This window comes from Narcine bancroftii, chromosome 4, assembly GCF_036971445.1.
Source record: "Narcine bancroftii isolate sNarBan1 chromosome 4, sNarBan1.hap1, whole genome shotgun sequence".
In the NCBI taxonomy this organism is placed as follows: domain Eukaryota; kingdom Metazoa; phylum Chordata; class Chondrichthyes; order Torpediniformes; family Narcinidae; genus Narcine; species Narcine bancroftii.
The window spans coordinates 253,652,165-253,668,802 of NC_091472.1; the positions used below are offsets into that span (position 1 = coordinate 253,652,165).

General features: G+C 42.2%; 1 long non-coding RNA gene across 2 annotated transcripts in view; it reads left to right on the forward strand.

The window, feature by feature from the left end:
- Window positions 1-16,638, forward strand: part of LOC138760099 (uncharacterized) — a 206,159-nt gene that overhangs the window by 91,868 nt on the left and 97,653 nt on the right. Inside the window, exons 4-5 of one of the 2 annotated variants that reach the window (XR_011355402.1) lie at window positions 8,256-8,445; window positions 14,641-14,712. This is a non-coding gene — a long non-coding RNA (uncharacterized lncRNA). Of the gene's footprint in view, window positions 1-8,255; window positions 8,446-14,640; window positions 14,713-16,638 lie in introns of those variants that run through there. The other variant, XR_011355401.1, reaches the window with a different exon arrangement.

The window sequence follows — 16,638 nt, forward strand, 5'->3', positions numbered from 1 at the left end:
AATAGTGTTAAAGTGTTTACATTTAAACATAAAGATATAAAGTTTATTTCTGGTGAAAGGAGGGATGTTATGATAATGAATATGCATGATATATTCATTAACCTGACCAGAAGTCAGATGGTATGCACTGGAGGTGGAAGGTGCAGGATGATGAAATAAGGGAAGCAGGAAAAATAAAGACACTGAGATGTTCAACTGGTAAAGCATGTGGTGATGGTGTTATTAATTTCACATTTCGGGCCATAAATGTGACAGTGTATGAGTTGAAAAATTATGGGATGGAATTTATATTAATATTTCTGTTCTGCCATTTTTACACGGACACAAGAGCAGAAATTTTCCTGAAATTTTCTGCTCTTCAGTGGCTGTGTAAAAGTGCCTATTGATTTCAATTTTAAGTCACTCATGAAAACTGCTATATTACATAAAACAGGATCATTATGAAAAAAAATCAGATGTTGCAATAAATTATTCCTTTGTTCAACTCAAAATCATTGAAGAAGGTATCCTTTAATCAGCTTGATAGACCAGAATTTTGTGGCCCTCACAGGGCTTATCTGATATGAGCCAGAGCCTCAGTTTCTGTTGCACAGCGGGTCTCTCCACCTTCCAGAAAGTAATTTTTTAAATTAAAATGTGGAGATACAGCACAGTAACAGACCCTTCTGGCTCACAAACCTGTGCAGACTAAATACACCAATTAACCGACAAACTCCGTACGATTTTGGAAGTTGGGAGCAAACCAGGGCACCTGGAGGAAATCACGTGGCTGGAAAATGTACAAACCCCCTGCAGACAATGCCAGATCTAAATCCTGGCGCTGTAATAGCATTGCACTAACCTCTAAACTAACCTTGCCACCCCTACGGGACTAAAAAAAATGAGAAAGATATTTCAGCCAAGGTTCCTATTCCAATTAGTATTTAGAAACCATTGCTGGGAACATTATAACATTGAGTACTATTCTGGATTGTGATTCTGTTTAAACTTTTTTGAAATGGTGAAGCTATTGGAACTGCTGTAATGGCAGCACTACCACTGGGATGGACCCATGGAGAATGGGGATCAGAGACACAGAGCTCCTACAGGGGCCAACTGTCCAGTTCAACTGCTGTCAGCTCCATACAGCCTTTGAACGTCCTGTTAATGAAGCTGACAGTAGTTTTATTTAAAATCCCGCGACAGCATAGTCTGGACCCAAGATGGCGGTGCCTATGATTGGCAGCAGCCATGAGGGGTTGCAGACTGTAGGGAAGTGGAGGACTGGTGCAAGGCACCAGAAAACACCCCCTCCCATCTGAGAAGGAGAAACAGAGATGACCCAAGGGATGGTGAACATGACGGCGGACCATTGAGTGGTTCTGCAGCTGAAGGATCAACACAGGCAGTGGTCTGCTGGTAACTCAAGGCAAGGAACACACGGAGGTCGCAGGCTGCTGGATATTGTGGTCAAAGGACTCGTACAAGGATGCAGACTGCTGGAGATTGGCTCGAAACCGATTGAAGGGGTACCAGGTATCGGAACAGGGATGTGAGACAGTGCAAGGACATTGAAGGATTCCTTATGGTTATTGGAGGTTTGAATCTGGAGCTCCGGTTGCCGATGGTTTGGATAGGACGCTGCGGGGGCTGCGGGAGCACTGGAGACAAATACACGGACACTCGGTGACTCTGGGGGGAATCTCTCTTTTGCTTCTCTTATAGCAGATGAAAGCAATTTTGTGTAATATGACAATGTTTTCATTACATGACAATGTTGAATCTTGAATAACCAATCTGTGTAATTAAAATCCACAATCACTTGAAAAAAAATGGAGAAGGTCTGAGAACTACCCAGTGCCATATCTTTTGTAAAACACTGGATAGAAGGTAAAAGGAAGATGAGATTGAGGATTTACCTCAGAGCGTATTGTTAATTTTAGGGTCCACACACGACTTCATTGATGATGCAGAGGTGGAGAGGGTTGGTACTTTCAATTTCTTGTGTGTCAAATTGGTCACCTCTTTCTTTATCATTGATTGGTCACATCAACTCTATTAAAATGAATCTATTACCTAAATTTTTCAGGCTTTGCCTGTTTTTATTCCTGTCTTTATTTTTATTCCCTTGGTTCAATATTATCTTATATATGGAAGAATAAACATCCTCGCCTAAATAAAGTCCATTTACAAAAACTTAACAAGAATTGAGGTTTAGCCTTGCCAAACATTGGATTTTATTATTGCGCAGTCAACATACAAAACCTTACATTCTAGTTACACTATGTTAACCATGAAGACGGTCCAGTATGGGTCTCTTTGGAATCTAATTCTGTTTCAATATTTTCTCTCATCTCTCCTCTTGGATCCTCATTTCTTATATCTAAAAATAAATTAACTAATAATCCAGTTGCTAAGCATACTTAGAGGATCCGAATAAAATTTAGAAAACATTTTGGTTTTATTAGATTTTTTCTTTCTAGTCCTATTTTTTCTAATTATTTATTTAAACCTTCCATGATTGATGGAACTTTTAAAGAATGGTATAGATTGGCCATTAAATGTTTTAAAGATTTATTTGTTGAGGGGAGGCTCACTTCCTTTGAACAACTTTCAGTTAAATATGTTCTACCAAGTAATGATTTTTTTCATTATCTACAGATTAGAGATTTTTTATGATCTCATTTACATACATTTCCTAAGAAGACTGATAAGAATTTAATTGATGTAATATTTAATTTACAACCTCTCTATAATGGTTCAAAATCTAACATTTATGATATGTTGTTGGGAATAAGAGAGGCTCCCTCAGATAAAATTAAAGAAGCCTGGGAACAGGACCTATAGCTTTTAATTTCTGAAGAAATTTGGAATGTAATTTTCAAATTGGTTAATACCTAATCATTATGTGCCCGCCTCTCTCTCCTACAATTTAAAGTAATCCATAGGGCTCACATGTCCAAAGTCAAACTATGTCCTGGTTGTGATAAATGCAACAATGGAGATGTTTCATTAATTCCTATTCTGGACATGTCAGAGTCTGCTTTATTTGATATTGTTGGAGAGAATGACCTAATTTTAACAGCATCTGATCTACATTTATTAGCTTTTATTTTTCTTATGGCTAGACAAGCAGTGTTGTTCAGATGGAGGGATGTTACCCCACCTAATTATGCTCAACAGCTACATGACATCTCATCATGTTTAAACTTAGAGAAGATTAGATATTCAATTTCTGATTTGAATTCAAATTTTCAAACACTGTGGGGATCCTTTTTGAATTACTTCCATAATCTTTGATTTGTTATGAAGGTAGAAGTGTTCACGAATAAGGTAATTTATCACTCTGATAAGTAGTCGGTCTTCCTTTTTTGGTAGTGTGTTTAGATTTTCATTTTTTAATAATAAAATAATAAAATATTAATACAATGTTTGATTTGTTTGATTGGAAATGTAGGGTACCATGGATGAAATTATATGATTTAAGTGTAATGCATCTTTTTGATGTTTAACATACATCCGTATGTATTCTATATTTTTTTGATGTGAAATATCAATGTTTATAAAAATATTGAAAAATAAATTCCTGCAGGTCCATATATCTCTTCCGGAACCAGCACATCAAGTCAACCATGAAGAAGGCACATCAATACCTCTAGTTTCCAAAAACTCTGAAGTTTGACCTGTCATTGAATATTCTGATCAAACCTCTACAGGTGTACTTTCAAAATTAATTTACTGCAAAGGCTGCAGAGAGTCACAAACATAGCAATGTCCATCACAGGATCTGACCTCCCATCCATTGAAGATATCTATGTGAGGCACTGCCTCGAAAAGGCACCCAATAAAGTACCAGGTATCAGGTGAAGACTAGCACCTCTAAGGTTCACAAAGTTTTTTTTAAACAATGGCAATCAAACTCTTGAATCTCCCCTTACTACCCTGATTATAAATTACTCCAGCACCCCAAAACGACTTGTCTGCACTATAATAGTGCACTATTGCACTATTTGGTTTACTGAACTTTTTATTTTCTTTCACTAAATCTAACTGGGAATAGGTATTATCTATTTCTTTCCACACCTATTAAAATTTGTATTTCTATGCTAATCCAGAAATGGCAGTTCTGAGAAAAGTATCACTGCTTTTGTTTTTATTATATACAAAATTTCCCAGCTTTATGACCTGTTGTTAGAAAAAGCTTCATATGATTGTGTACTGAGCAGCCCTGCTTCTTCGAGACAGGCTGAATCACCAATTAAACTAATTATCCCAGGCCATCATCCAAAGCCATTTCCTAAAACTGAAGCTCACAGAAGACAAATCCCTTGTACAAATCCAAGGTTTCAATTATGCTACAGCAATGTGCCACACACTTCCCCCCCACCCTCAGACTAAACTGACTTCTGGTTGACAACTCAAAAGCCCACTAAAATGTACATAGTTCGGAACATCTTACAAAAGTGTTAATGGCCCAGAGATCCTTCCGAAATTGGCTTAACAGCTACAGTAGACATACAGAATCCAGAATACCTTTTTACAGGAGCCCCTTTTAAATTGCAGCACCTGGATAGCCCTCCTCTGAACTAGGTGGTGCTGTTACTGGGGCAAAGCTGCTGGAAGCACCTTTTAAATTGCAGGGGAATTGACCCATTAAATCAACAACCCAGCAATTTAAGGGGGATCCTGCCTCTGCAATGATGCGTCACACACTCACCGGAAGTACTGCTGGATGTTTGGATGCTGGCTGCCCGGTGACGCACACATGCAAGTGCTGCTGTCACCAGAATAAATGGGTTGCCCATAATTCTGTTCAAAACGCCTAGGTAAGTTTAACTGGGTTTCCTGACTACCTCTGAGATAGGTCAGGGACCTGGTTCTATCTGATGGGGGTTGACTGGTTTGGACCCTTTCTAACTACCGTGTAACTGGGGCGTTAACTGGGCAAATTGCCATGCCACTTTGAAAAGGCCTACATAAGCACTAACTGGCTTTGCCGGTTGAGTCAACGAGCAACCCGTTCGGAAATGGCTTCCCGCGCAGCTGCAGGTGATTGAACCATACAACCTGTCAGTTGCTATTTAAGTTATCGATGTCCGAAGGGCACACACAGCAACATTGAAGGCGCCAGTTAAGTTTCAATGTAATATTGTCCCAGCCTAGAAGTTTTTCCATTGTTAACTCTGATGGTTTAAGATTATTGTGAGTCTAAGCATTTACATGAAATTCTTTCTTTCTTTCTTTGGCTTGGCTTCGCGGATGAAGATTTATGGAGGGGGTAAATGTCCACGTCAGCTGCAGGCTCGTTTGTGGCTGACAAGTCCGATGCGGGACAGGCAGACACGGTTGCAGCGGTTGCAGGGGAAAATTGGTTGGTTGGGGTTGGGTGTTGGGTTTTTCCTCCTTTGCCTTTTGTCAGTGAGGTGGGCTCTGCGGTCTTCTTCAAAAGAGGTTGCTGTCTGCCAAACTGTGAGGCGCCAAGATGCACGGTTTGAGGCGATATCAGCCCACTGGCGGTAGTCAATGTGGCAGGCACCAAGAGATTTCTTTAGGCAGTCCTTGTACCTCTTCTTTGGTGCACCTCTGTCACGGTGGCCAGTGGAGAGCTCGCCATATAACACGATCTTGGGAAGGCGATGGTCCTCCATTCTGGAGACGTGACCCACCCAGCGCAGCTGGATCTTCAGCAGCGTGGACTCGATGCTGTCGACCTCTGCCATCTCGAGTACTTCGACGTTAGGGATGAAAGCGCTCCAATGAATGTTGAGGATGGAGCGGAGACAACGCTGGTGGAAGTGTTCTAGGAGCCGTAGGTGATGCCGGTAGAGGACCCATGATTCGGAGCCGAACAGGAGTGTGGGTATGACAACGGCTCTGTATACGCTTATCTTTGTGAGATTTTTCAGTTGGTTGTTTTTCCAGACTCTTTTGTGTAGTCTTCCAAAGGCGCTATTTGCCTTGGCGAGTCTGTTGTCTATCTCGTTGTCGATCCTTGCATCTGATGAAATGATGCAGCCGAGATAGGTAAACAGGTTGACCGTTTTGAGTTTTGTGTGCCCGATGGAGATGTGGTGGGGCTGGTAGTCATGGTGGGGAGCTGGCTGATGGAGGACCTCAGTTTTCTTCAGGCTGACTTCCAGGCCAAACATTTTGGCAGTTTCCGCAAAACAGGACATCAAGCGCTGAAGAGCTGGCTCTGAATGGGCAACTAAAGCGGCATCGTCTACATGAAATAATTAAAGACTAAAACTCATGCATATAAAAAGCAGATATTACTGTGTATTAGAAGCAATCTTTCCAGACCTGCCAATTTCCTATGCAAGAAATTATATCTTTTAATTATGACTTGTACATGTAAGTAACTGATTGACGTCAGCCATTTTCTTGTCTTTAGAAAGATGATAAGCAAAACGTAAACATATGCTTGTAACAATAAGTTCAAAGAGATGTCTATCAGATAGGCCACAGCTCAAAATCCACACAAAATTAGGGTAATCAATTTCTCGGGCCTGAGCCCTTCGTCTTGACACAAAGGTTCATTTGAACCTTTGAATGGGAATCTGGTATTACCTAAGATGACCTTAATACCACTTATTCCCACTAGTGTAATTGTAATAAAGGTTTTTGTATTGCTCTATGGTTCTTTCCACCCCATAGTGGGGTGGAACTATCACATACTAAGGTAAATAATGTGTACTATTGGATATTTTTAGCGAAGTTTCTGTTTGGCTGCAGCAAGTGAGAATTTTGGAGCCTATATACAATGTACTTGGGTATCTGTCATTAAACTCATTATTAACTAACCTTCTCAGCACAAAACCTGCCATAATCATTGACCTTCCTGGAGAGAGCATTAGTCGGCCCAAATTTGATTTCAGGCTTCATTAGCATGCCCTCCTGCAGTGCCTGTCCTGCTTCCCGGGGGCAACTTAGGCCTTTGATAGAGATTTCAAGCCCTAAAATATGCAATACAACCATTCATTGGGTGGGATAATAGAGCTTGAGTTGATGATAGACCTGGAGGGTTATACACTGGGGTAACATATCTTCTCTACATTCCACAAGGGGGGAATGCAGGCCTTTGTGTGGCAGCTACTATTTTGTCCTCTGTCAGCCCTGTTTAGTGCAGTTATTTTATGTGAGGGAAATTAAACAGCCTTTTGGCAAGTGCTTACTTCATATCACATTGGGAAATTCAGAAGAATAATGTACTCAATTTTGGATTGGAGTTTATTAACATAATCTTGAGGTGTCGGACATTGAACCCCAATAAGAGATGCCAATGGCTAGAAATAATGGAATGTGGACAGACTGGTGAATAATTAGTTTTATCAGCCAATTTTAGGTATGTTTTATGACAAGATTAGCCTATTTGGTGTAACCTGTTTCTCTCCTGAGATGTGATATAAGTGTAATATCCCAACATTCATAAGCTGCACAAGTTCAGAATGCTTCACATGGGGAGGAGGCAGTCCTGGTACAGTATTAGCATATGTTCACTGAGCTTGCCAGGATTTTGAGCTGTGGAAAATCATTGGAAACAGCAATTCTCCTGACACGATGCATAAAATGTTGTTTAAATCTCTCAAAGTAGCATCATAAAACAACTGTTTCCACATCACAAGGATTTATTCTCAAGACAGAATTAATTTCCTTTCCGAAACATACTGACATGGGTACAATGAATCCAGCTTTGAGAAAATTGTAAGCATCTTGTGAAAGATTATGGCAATGAGCCATGATGGAAACACTAAGCAATTGCCTTATGCTTCATTTTCTCATTACCATTAATCTAATGCATCATATGCTTAGCAGTTTATATTGTTCAGCGATAGAGTATACAGGCAGTTTTAACCCTTAGAGAGTGAGTGGGATGACATTTATGGGAGTGCTATTTTCAGAAGTCTGCCTTTCAGATTGAGCTCACAAGCTGTGGCTAATTTTGGTATTATTTTTTCCCCCCGTAACAATGTATTGGCAGTCTCATTCATACATCACAGTTTGCACATTGGGATCTTACATTATTATCTTACATCATATATATCTAAAAATGAACAATAACCTTACTTTATAGTTGGGGAAGGTTAATGTTTATCTTTATTGAGTTAAACTCTCTTTTTTAACCATGTTCTGCATGTTAATTGTCATGCTTGCTCATAACATGTATTTTTTCGAATCGTAATATCCCTAAATGCTGCTCATTGTACATTTCAGGTTGCCTGGGTTCCAAATGGTTCCATTCTTATAGGTGCTCATAAGTCTATTTTGTCCCTCAGTTGGAAGACACACAAAGTTACAGTCACATATCGCCACAGTGCTGTCATCAATAGCCTCTAAAACACACAAGATTGATAAGAAAGAAAACAATGGAGCTGGTGCTGGATGAACTCAAGATCGTTCGGGAGGCAGAGGCAGTGATCGAGAGAAGCTTCAGGGAGGCAGTCACCTCTAAACGTCAGGAGACAGGTAACTGGGTGACTGATAGGGGAGGGAAGAGGAAGAGACAGACAGTGCAGAGCACCCCTGTTGACATTTCCCTCAACAACAACAAGTATACTGTTTTGGATACTGTTGGGGGTGACAATCTACCATGGACCAGTTGTGGCGGTCATGTCTTTGGCATAGGGGCTGGCCCCTTGGCTCAGAAGGGAAGAGGGGAGAAGAGGAGAGCTATGGTAATTGGGTTTCTCATTGGTTAGGAGAGCAGATAGGTTTGGTTAATGAGATCATGGCTCCCACATGGTATGTGGCCTCCCAGGTGCCAGGGACAGGGATGTCTCTGATTGAGTTCATTGCATTCTGGAGTGGAGGGTGGGCAGCCAGATATTGTGGTCCATGTGGGGACCAAGGACATAGACAGGAGTAGGGATGAGGTCCAGAGGAGGCAATATAGGGAGTTAGGAAAGAAATTAAAAAGCAGGACCTCAAGGGTGGTAATCTCAGGATTGCTGCCTGTGCCATGCACCAGAAAGGGTAGAAACAGAAAGTGGTAGCAGATGAATGTGTGGCTGAAGAGTTTGTGCAGGGGGCAGGGGTTCAGATTTCTTGATCATTGAGTTCTCTTCTGGGCAAGGTCTGACCCGTACAAAAAGGATGGGCTGCACTTGAACTGGAAAGGGACAATATTTTGGCAGGTATGTTTGCTAGAGCTGTTGGGGAGAGTTTAAACTAGTTTGGCGGGGGTTGGGGGGGGTGAGAATCAGAATGTGAGTGCAGAGATTAGGGTAGAAGGACAAAACCATGTGTTCTGAGTTGGTGAGGAAGGACAAACATAAAGGCAGCCAGTGAGAGGGTTTGAAATGTGTCTATTTCAATGTTAGGTGTATTAGGAATAAAGGGGGTGAGCTTAGAGCATGGATTAGCTCTTGGAACTACGTTACAGAAAAGGCTGGAGAAAGGGCAGGATTGGCTGATGCAGGTACCGGGGTTTAGGAGCTTTAAAAGGGATAGGATGGAAGGTAGAAAAGGGGGAGAGTAGCATTACTAGCGAGGAATAGTATCACAGCTATAGAAAGGGACGATACTACAGAGGAAGTGTCTACTGAGTCGACGTGGGTGGAAGTCAGAAATAGGGAGCTATCACTCAGCTGGGAGTAGTCTTTTGACCCACAAATAGTCCTTGGGATACCGAGGAGCAGATAAGCAGGCAGATTTTGGAATGGTGTGGGAAATACAGGGGTGTAGTTATGGGTGATTTCAACTTTCCTAATATTGACTGGCACCTCATGACTGCAAGAGGGATAGATGAGGCTGAGTTTGTCAGGTGTGTTCAGGAGGATTCCTGACACAGTTTGTGGACCGGTTGACGAGAGGAGATGGCATACTGGATCTAGTTTTCGATAATGAACCTGGTCAGGTGGAGGACCTCTCGGTGGGGGAGTATTTTGGTGAGAGTGACCAGAACCCCCTTAGTGGAGTAGTGATCACTTCAACATAGCTATTAAATAGGATAAAAGGAGACAAAATAGGAAAGTTCTTAATGGGCAGGAATGAGGCCAGAACTGGCAAGAGTAAATTGGAAATGGATGTTCCAGGGTGAAAGCACAGAAGTAATGTTGAGTAAGTTGAGGGAACACTGCTGTGTTCAGGATCAGTTTATTCTACTGTGATAAGGAAAAGATGGTAGGAAAAGGAAACTGTGGCTGATGAAACAGATGAGGCAACTAGTCTAGAGGAAGAAGGAAGCAGATGTTAGAAATAGGAAGCAGGAAACAGGAAGGGCTCATGAGAACATGGTAACCAGGAAGGAGTTTAAAAGAGGACTTAGGAGAGCACAAAGTGGACATAAGAAGGTCTTGGCATGTAGGATTAAGGAGAACCCCAATATTTTCTATGCATATGTGAAGAACAAAAGGAGGATGAGAATAAAGGCGAGTCACTAAAGGATAAAGGAGGCAACATGTGCCTGGAGGTGGAGGAGGTTGGGTATATTTTGTTTATATCTCTTGTGAATATCTTGATCAGGGTGAGATTGAAACAGAACACACCTGTGTGCTGGACATTACAAGGCCACAAGTGCCAGAACCTATCTGTGGAAAAGGAGGCTCAGGCCATTGTAGAAGCCTTGAGGCACTAGAGACATGACCTGGCTGGTAGGAAATTTATGCTCCTCACTGACCAACGCTAGGTGGAGGATTGAGTTCTCCACCTACAATTATGACATTGCCTATCGGCCAGGAGCCCTTAATGAACCTTATCCGGAGGAAGCTGTGCCTCTGCACACACCAGGCAACTGCGGTCTCTGCATAATGAGCTCTGCCATCCAGGGGTCACCCGCATGGCTCATTTTGTCAAGGCGCGCAATCTGCCCTACTCCATGGAAGACATTAGGGAAATGACCAGGTCTTGCCAGGTCTGCGCGGAGTGCGAGCCGCAATTCTACTGCACCGCAAAGGTGCACCTGATCAAGTCATTCAGGCCCTTCGAACAGCTCAGTGTGGATTTTAAGGGTCCTCTCCCCTCCACGAACGGTAACACCTTCTTCCTCTCTATCATTGATGAGTACTCCCACTTCCTATTCGCCATTCCACGTCCAGACACATCCACTTCGTCAGTCATAAAGGCCCTAGATTCCATTTTTGCCCTGTTCGGGTATCCCAGCTATATTCATAGCGACCGGGTCTCATCCTTTATGAGTGACGAGCTACGTCAGTACCTGCTGGTGAGGGGCATTGCATCCAGCAGGACTATTAGCTACAACCTCCATGGAACGGGCATATTGAAAAGGAAAATGCCATGGTCTGGAAGGCTGTCAAACTGATCCTGAAGTTAAATGGCCTTCCAGATTCATGCTGGCAGGAAGTCCTCCCTAGGGTGCTTCATTCTATCCCAGCCCGCCTCTCCTCTCTCACAAGGGAACCAGGATAGCCAAGGAGTCCAAGGCCCCTAAGGTGCTCCACAGAATCTCCAGATCCCTGGACGGCTTAAACCTGTAAATTTGTAAATAACTGCTGGTGAATCGTTACCACCAATGGCTGTTCAAGCACCTGGCCAAGTGGTTGCTCCAGCTGTGGCATGAGAAGACCTCCAACTTGAGCATCTCTTATCAGGAGGCAAGCACCCTGGGGAGCCTCTCTGACCAACAAAGCATCAAAATTGATCTTCGGGCACCACAGAGATCCGGGAAGGCATTACCCTGTGAGATTGGGTAGAGACTGTGGTGACAGTCCGGTGCCCCACCCTCCTGGAGTGAGATCAACACGGGGTACAATCAATAAGGATTCTTGGGTTATGAGAGAATGGGCACTGGTCAACTGCATCTACCAGAGAACCTGTGACCATAACTGTTTAGAAAATACCCAGGTGACCGGTGCCCTACCTGGTCACCACCGCACACCCCGATTTAAACTCAGTGGTCCTGCTCCTCATGGGACCAGCTAATGGGAAGACCATTCAGGATGCCATCACCCTTCAGGAAGTTATAGAATCCCTGCAACAGGGGGCACCCACACAAGTTTGTAGGGCAGAGGTAAGGGCTGGAAACACATTACCTCCCTGCTTTTCGTGCAGGCAGCAGTACTTGCACAGGGGTGGACCGTACCACTATAGATGAGATCCCGACCTCTGCCATTTATGCCCTGTGGAAATAGCTGTGCAAGGGGAAATCTGGTCAGGGGAAAACCTATTACCACCCTGGGATAGAACACAGGGCTGCCCATACCAACACTGATACTGCCTCTGCTCCTGTCCCATTCGAAACAGTCCCTTCGACCATCAAGGTTGAGCTCAGAGACCTGCTGAGACAGGAATTATCCCATCTGTGCAGCAGGAACCCCTCTCCCTCCCATAGGATGAAGTCTAGGGCCCTTGAAAGTCAGTGACCAAACAAATTCCTTCAAATTCCATTTTCTATCCTTCCTTCTGACACTGGGGAGCAACTCCCACAACACCCTGCCTCATCAGTAACACAGTGACCCTGTTTGGGTCAGGGGTGCATAGCTGGTAAAACATTGTGATTGAATTGGACTATGTACCTTGTCCAACATTCAGAAGGCACTGGTGTATATATTCACCCACTTGATTATTATCTTTTTTAAAAACGTCTTTATTTTTAGATACACCATAAACATAGAGTTATTGATTGTCTCATAATTGGCGAGTAATATTACCTCTGAGGGGCAGATTGTATTAGGAAGGGTGGTGGCTGTCACGTGTCAGCACTGCTCCCTATCTTGTTGGAGGACACACCAGCTGCCAATCAAAGTTTTGTCCCACCCCCACCTATTAGTACATATCTTGCCATTGGATCCATATAAATTACCTGGACTGGGCTCTTCAGTCTGCATGTCTTTGGCCTTGGGCCATTGGCTGTTGTAATTGGATTAACCCTCCTGGCACTGAGCCATTGGCTCCTGCTAATGACCCATTAAAAAGGTGTTCTAAGCCCACGAATGTAGAAGGAAACTGAAGAAACTGTTGGTAAGATGTGTACTGTTAAAAGGGTTGGGAGCATTTAATTAGTGTCCCTTATAACATAGAGCCATGCCTGCACTGAGTCAAGGGATGGTGGAGCATGTATTTTTTTTTCCTTGATTATTGCACCCAGTTCATTGTATGTTTATGTATACTTTGTTCCCATGCTATTTTTCTAATGTTCATTATTAATTGTATGCATTTTAGTGCTGCTATTACTTTCCCACAGCTGCATGTGTGTGTGGGGGTTACTATTTCCCAAACTTTCCTTCTGTAAACAAAATCCTTCACTGCTAAAACTGTGTCCAGAGTCCTTGCTTTTGAGACCTACCAAACCTGTTTCCTCTCTCACAACAACTGATGTATTGTGAGAGTACAAGCCAGAAGACTGAGTACTAGGTTAATGGTCAGTTACTTAATAGTGTGGATGAACAGAAGGACCATAGGATTCCAATCCATCCATCCCTCAAGGTTGCTGCACAGGTTGATAGTTAATAAGGCCTATAGGATTCTGGGCTTCATTATTGGGTGATTGAGTTCAGTAGAGAGGTCATTTAACAACTTTACAGATCTCTGGTAAGGCCACACAATGTATTGTGTTCAGTTCTGGTCACCTCATTATATGGAAGCTATGAAGAGGGTGCAGAGTAGATTTACCAGGATTTTGCCTGGAATGGAAAACAAGCCTTTCTCTTTGGAGGTAGAAGGATGAGAAAATTCTTGATAGAGGGCTACAAGACTATGAAAGGCATAAATAATCATAGATAAGTATAAGGTGGACAGCCAGCACCTGTTTCCCAGGGCAGGAATAGCAAACACCAGAGGATGTGCCTTCAAAGTGAAGGGAGGGAAGTTTATGGGAGACATTGGGGTTGTTTTTTTTAATGCAAGTGTTGTGGGTGCCTGGAATGCCTTGCCAGGGATGGTGGTGGAGGCTGAAATACTAGGGGCATTTAAGAGACTCTTAGACAGGCACATGGATGGAAGAAAAATAGAGGGTTCCAGGTAGGGTGGGTTTAGTACTTTTTTTAAAGGAATATATGGGTTGGCACAACATTTCATGCTGAAGAGGCCGTGTTGTAGTCTATGTAACATTCTGAAAGTGGAGAGAGCTAGGAAATGCAGGAACTAAATTTAAACATGCAGTACACCAACAAGCCATTTTGGCCCACGAACCCATGCTGCCCAATTGGCCTACAACTCCTAATAAGTTTTGAAAGGTGGGAGGAAATTGAAGTCCCTGAGGAAAACCCACACAGACAAGGCGAGAACATACCAATTCCTTACAGATAGCGGTAGATTTGAACCCCAATCACTGGTGCTGTAATCACTTTGTGCCAACTACTACACTAACAGTGCCACCTAGAATGTATTTTCAAATAATGGACTTCTGAAATTAATAATATTTTGCAAACTCAATCATGTGTATTGTGTCCAGAAGGGCAGCACAGTTAGTATAACAGAGCAACACTATTACAATGCTAGCATCCCAGGTTTGAATCAGATGCTGTCTGTAGAAGTTTGTACATTCTTCCTGCTTCCTCTCGCATTCCAAAGTATGGGTTTAGAAGATTATTTGATCACATAATTGAATTTGGACAGCATGGGATTATGGGCCGGAAGGGCCTGTGGCTGTGCTACAGTGAGGTTCAGCTTGAGATGACTGTTAGAAAGTAGGTTATAATGGATGGCATATCACAGCCAGTGTATAATTGGTCTGAAGCTGAGAAAAACATTTTGTCTTTCCAGCTCTTCTGAGTTTACTCAATCTGTCAAAATGCTAAATGGCATTGTGAGTTGTGGATTTGATTGGCTACGAGAAATGAAAATGCTGCTGTAAGTACCAGAATGCAAAGCAAATTCTCCTGTGGAATGCTTTGATTCAGTGACTTGGAGTACCAGTTAGAGCAAATAAATTTCTTTCTTTCTATTGTTGAATATAACTGATAAAATGTTAAGTTTATTGTCATCTGATTGTATAAATACAACCTGGCAAAACCGTGTTCTCCAGTCCTCCATGCAAAACATGCAGACACACAATCAGATGTAACATGTATATAAACAAACAATACACATGCAGGACAAGTATTCAGATATATAGAAATAAATACTGCTTTTGGAATGAGTCTCAGATAGTATGAGCAGTTCCTTTGGTCATTCAGCATTCTCACAGTCCCATAGGAAGAAATTGTTCCTCAGGCTTTTGTCTCATCCCTGATGAGAGCAGTGTAAAAGTGCTGTGTGCAGGGTGAAGGGGTCCTCAACGATTTTAAGCACCCACTCCATACAACCATCCTGGTAGATTACCTCAATGGGAGCGAAGGAGATTCCTGTGATCCTCTCTGCCACTCTTGTGTTCCTGTGGATTGACCTCCGATCCTTTTCTCTGCAGCAACTGTACCACACTGATGCAGCTGTCCTGGCTGGTTAGTTTACTTAGCGTGTGGATGTTCCAAGGTAATGGTGTTAGGACTATTATTTGGAGTTTGCAAATAAAGTTCCAGAGTAAAAGTTGTGGTGGTGATGACAGAGAATGTTATAGAGGGAATCAGAGGTGATGCAGTTTAGAGCTATTTTCTAATAATCAACTGACATAAGAGACTCCAGATGCTCGATTCTGGATGAAAAATAAAACCATGCGGAGTCTGGATTTGAAACTCCAACAATTCATTTCCCTCCTTTGTCTTCAGGATCTCTTGGTGATGAGCATGACTGGGCTAAATTGAAGTCTTGCTTGGGTAGAGGTGGCATAACTTGTATTTGGTGATGATGCATATTGTTCAGAATCAAACACCTGGCATAACTGAAAAAGTTCAGTGACTGGGCTCAACCAGGAGGCAGCAACAGGAAGATTACTTGCCTCGTGCTGCAGTGAGGTTCAGCTCGAGATGACTTTTAGAAAGTAGGTTATAATGAATGGCATATCACAGCCAGTGTAAAATTGGAGTCTTCCCATGTCTACACATTTTTAAAAAGGCAGGCAATTGAATTGCATCGCTTTGCCTTGACTCACGGCAAAAAGCATTTCATCAGTCCAGCACTCAACAGCCACAACCTTCATGCAATTTGGATTAATCGTATCATTTTTGGCCCTTGAGCTGTAATGGGCTCCTCTTCCAACCAATGTGAAGACTGAATCTTCTAACATTTCAAAAATATTTATCAAGGCAAACATTAAGTTTTGACATAAAAAATATTTATAAAATCCAATTTTTAATATGACACCCTTGGGCTGCAAGGTATAAATTTAAGAGATTGTAAAATGATTTGTAGAGTCACTAACTTTTACTAGGCTTCCACCCTCTTTATAACTATTAAAAATTAGTTTTATCATAATCTTCCATGAAAATGCATGACAAAATAATTCTGCAGTTATTAAGTGATGACTATTTGTCTGACAGTTTAAAAATTGAAATGTCATCTTTATTTTTAATCTCCATTACTGTAAACTCACAGTGAGTCAATCCAGAGATCTCTCTCTGTACATTCTCCTATTGGAGCTGGTGTAAACATTTCCACTTTGATGGAGGAAAAAAAACAAGGATTAACATGGGATTAGTGAACACAAAATATATTCTGGAAGTGTGCAGTAATTTAATCATGGGTTCCAGGTGACATTACTCTTGACAAATAATATGCCCAAGTTAATATAACTTTCTGTTCAGCACACAAGAACGTAAGACACAGTAGACCATGGCAGTTTTGATCTTGGACACATTCTCCACTGATCCAACAAAATGTCTTTCT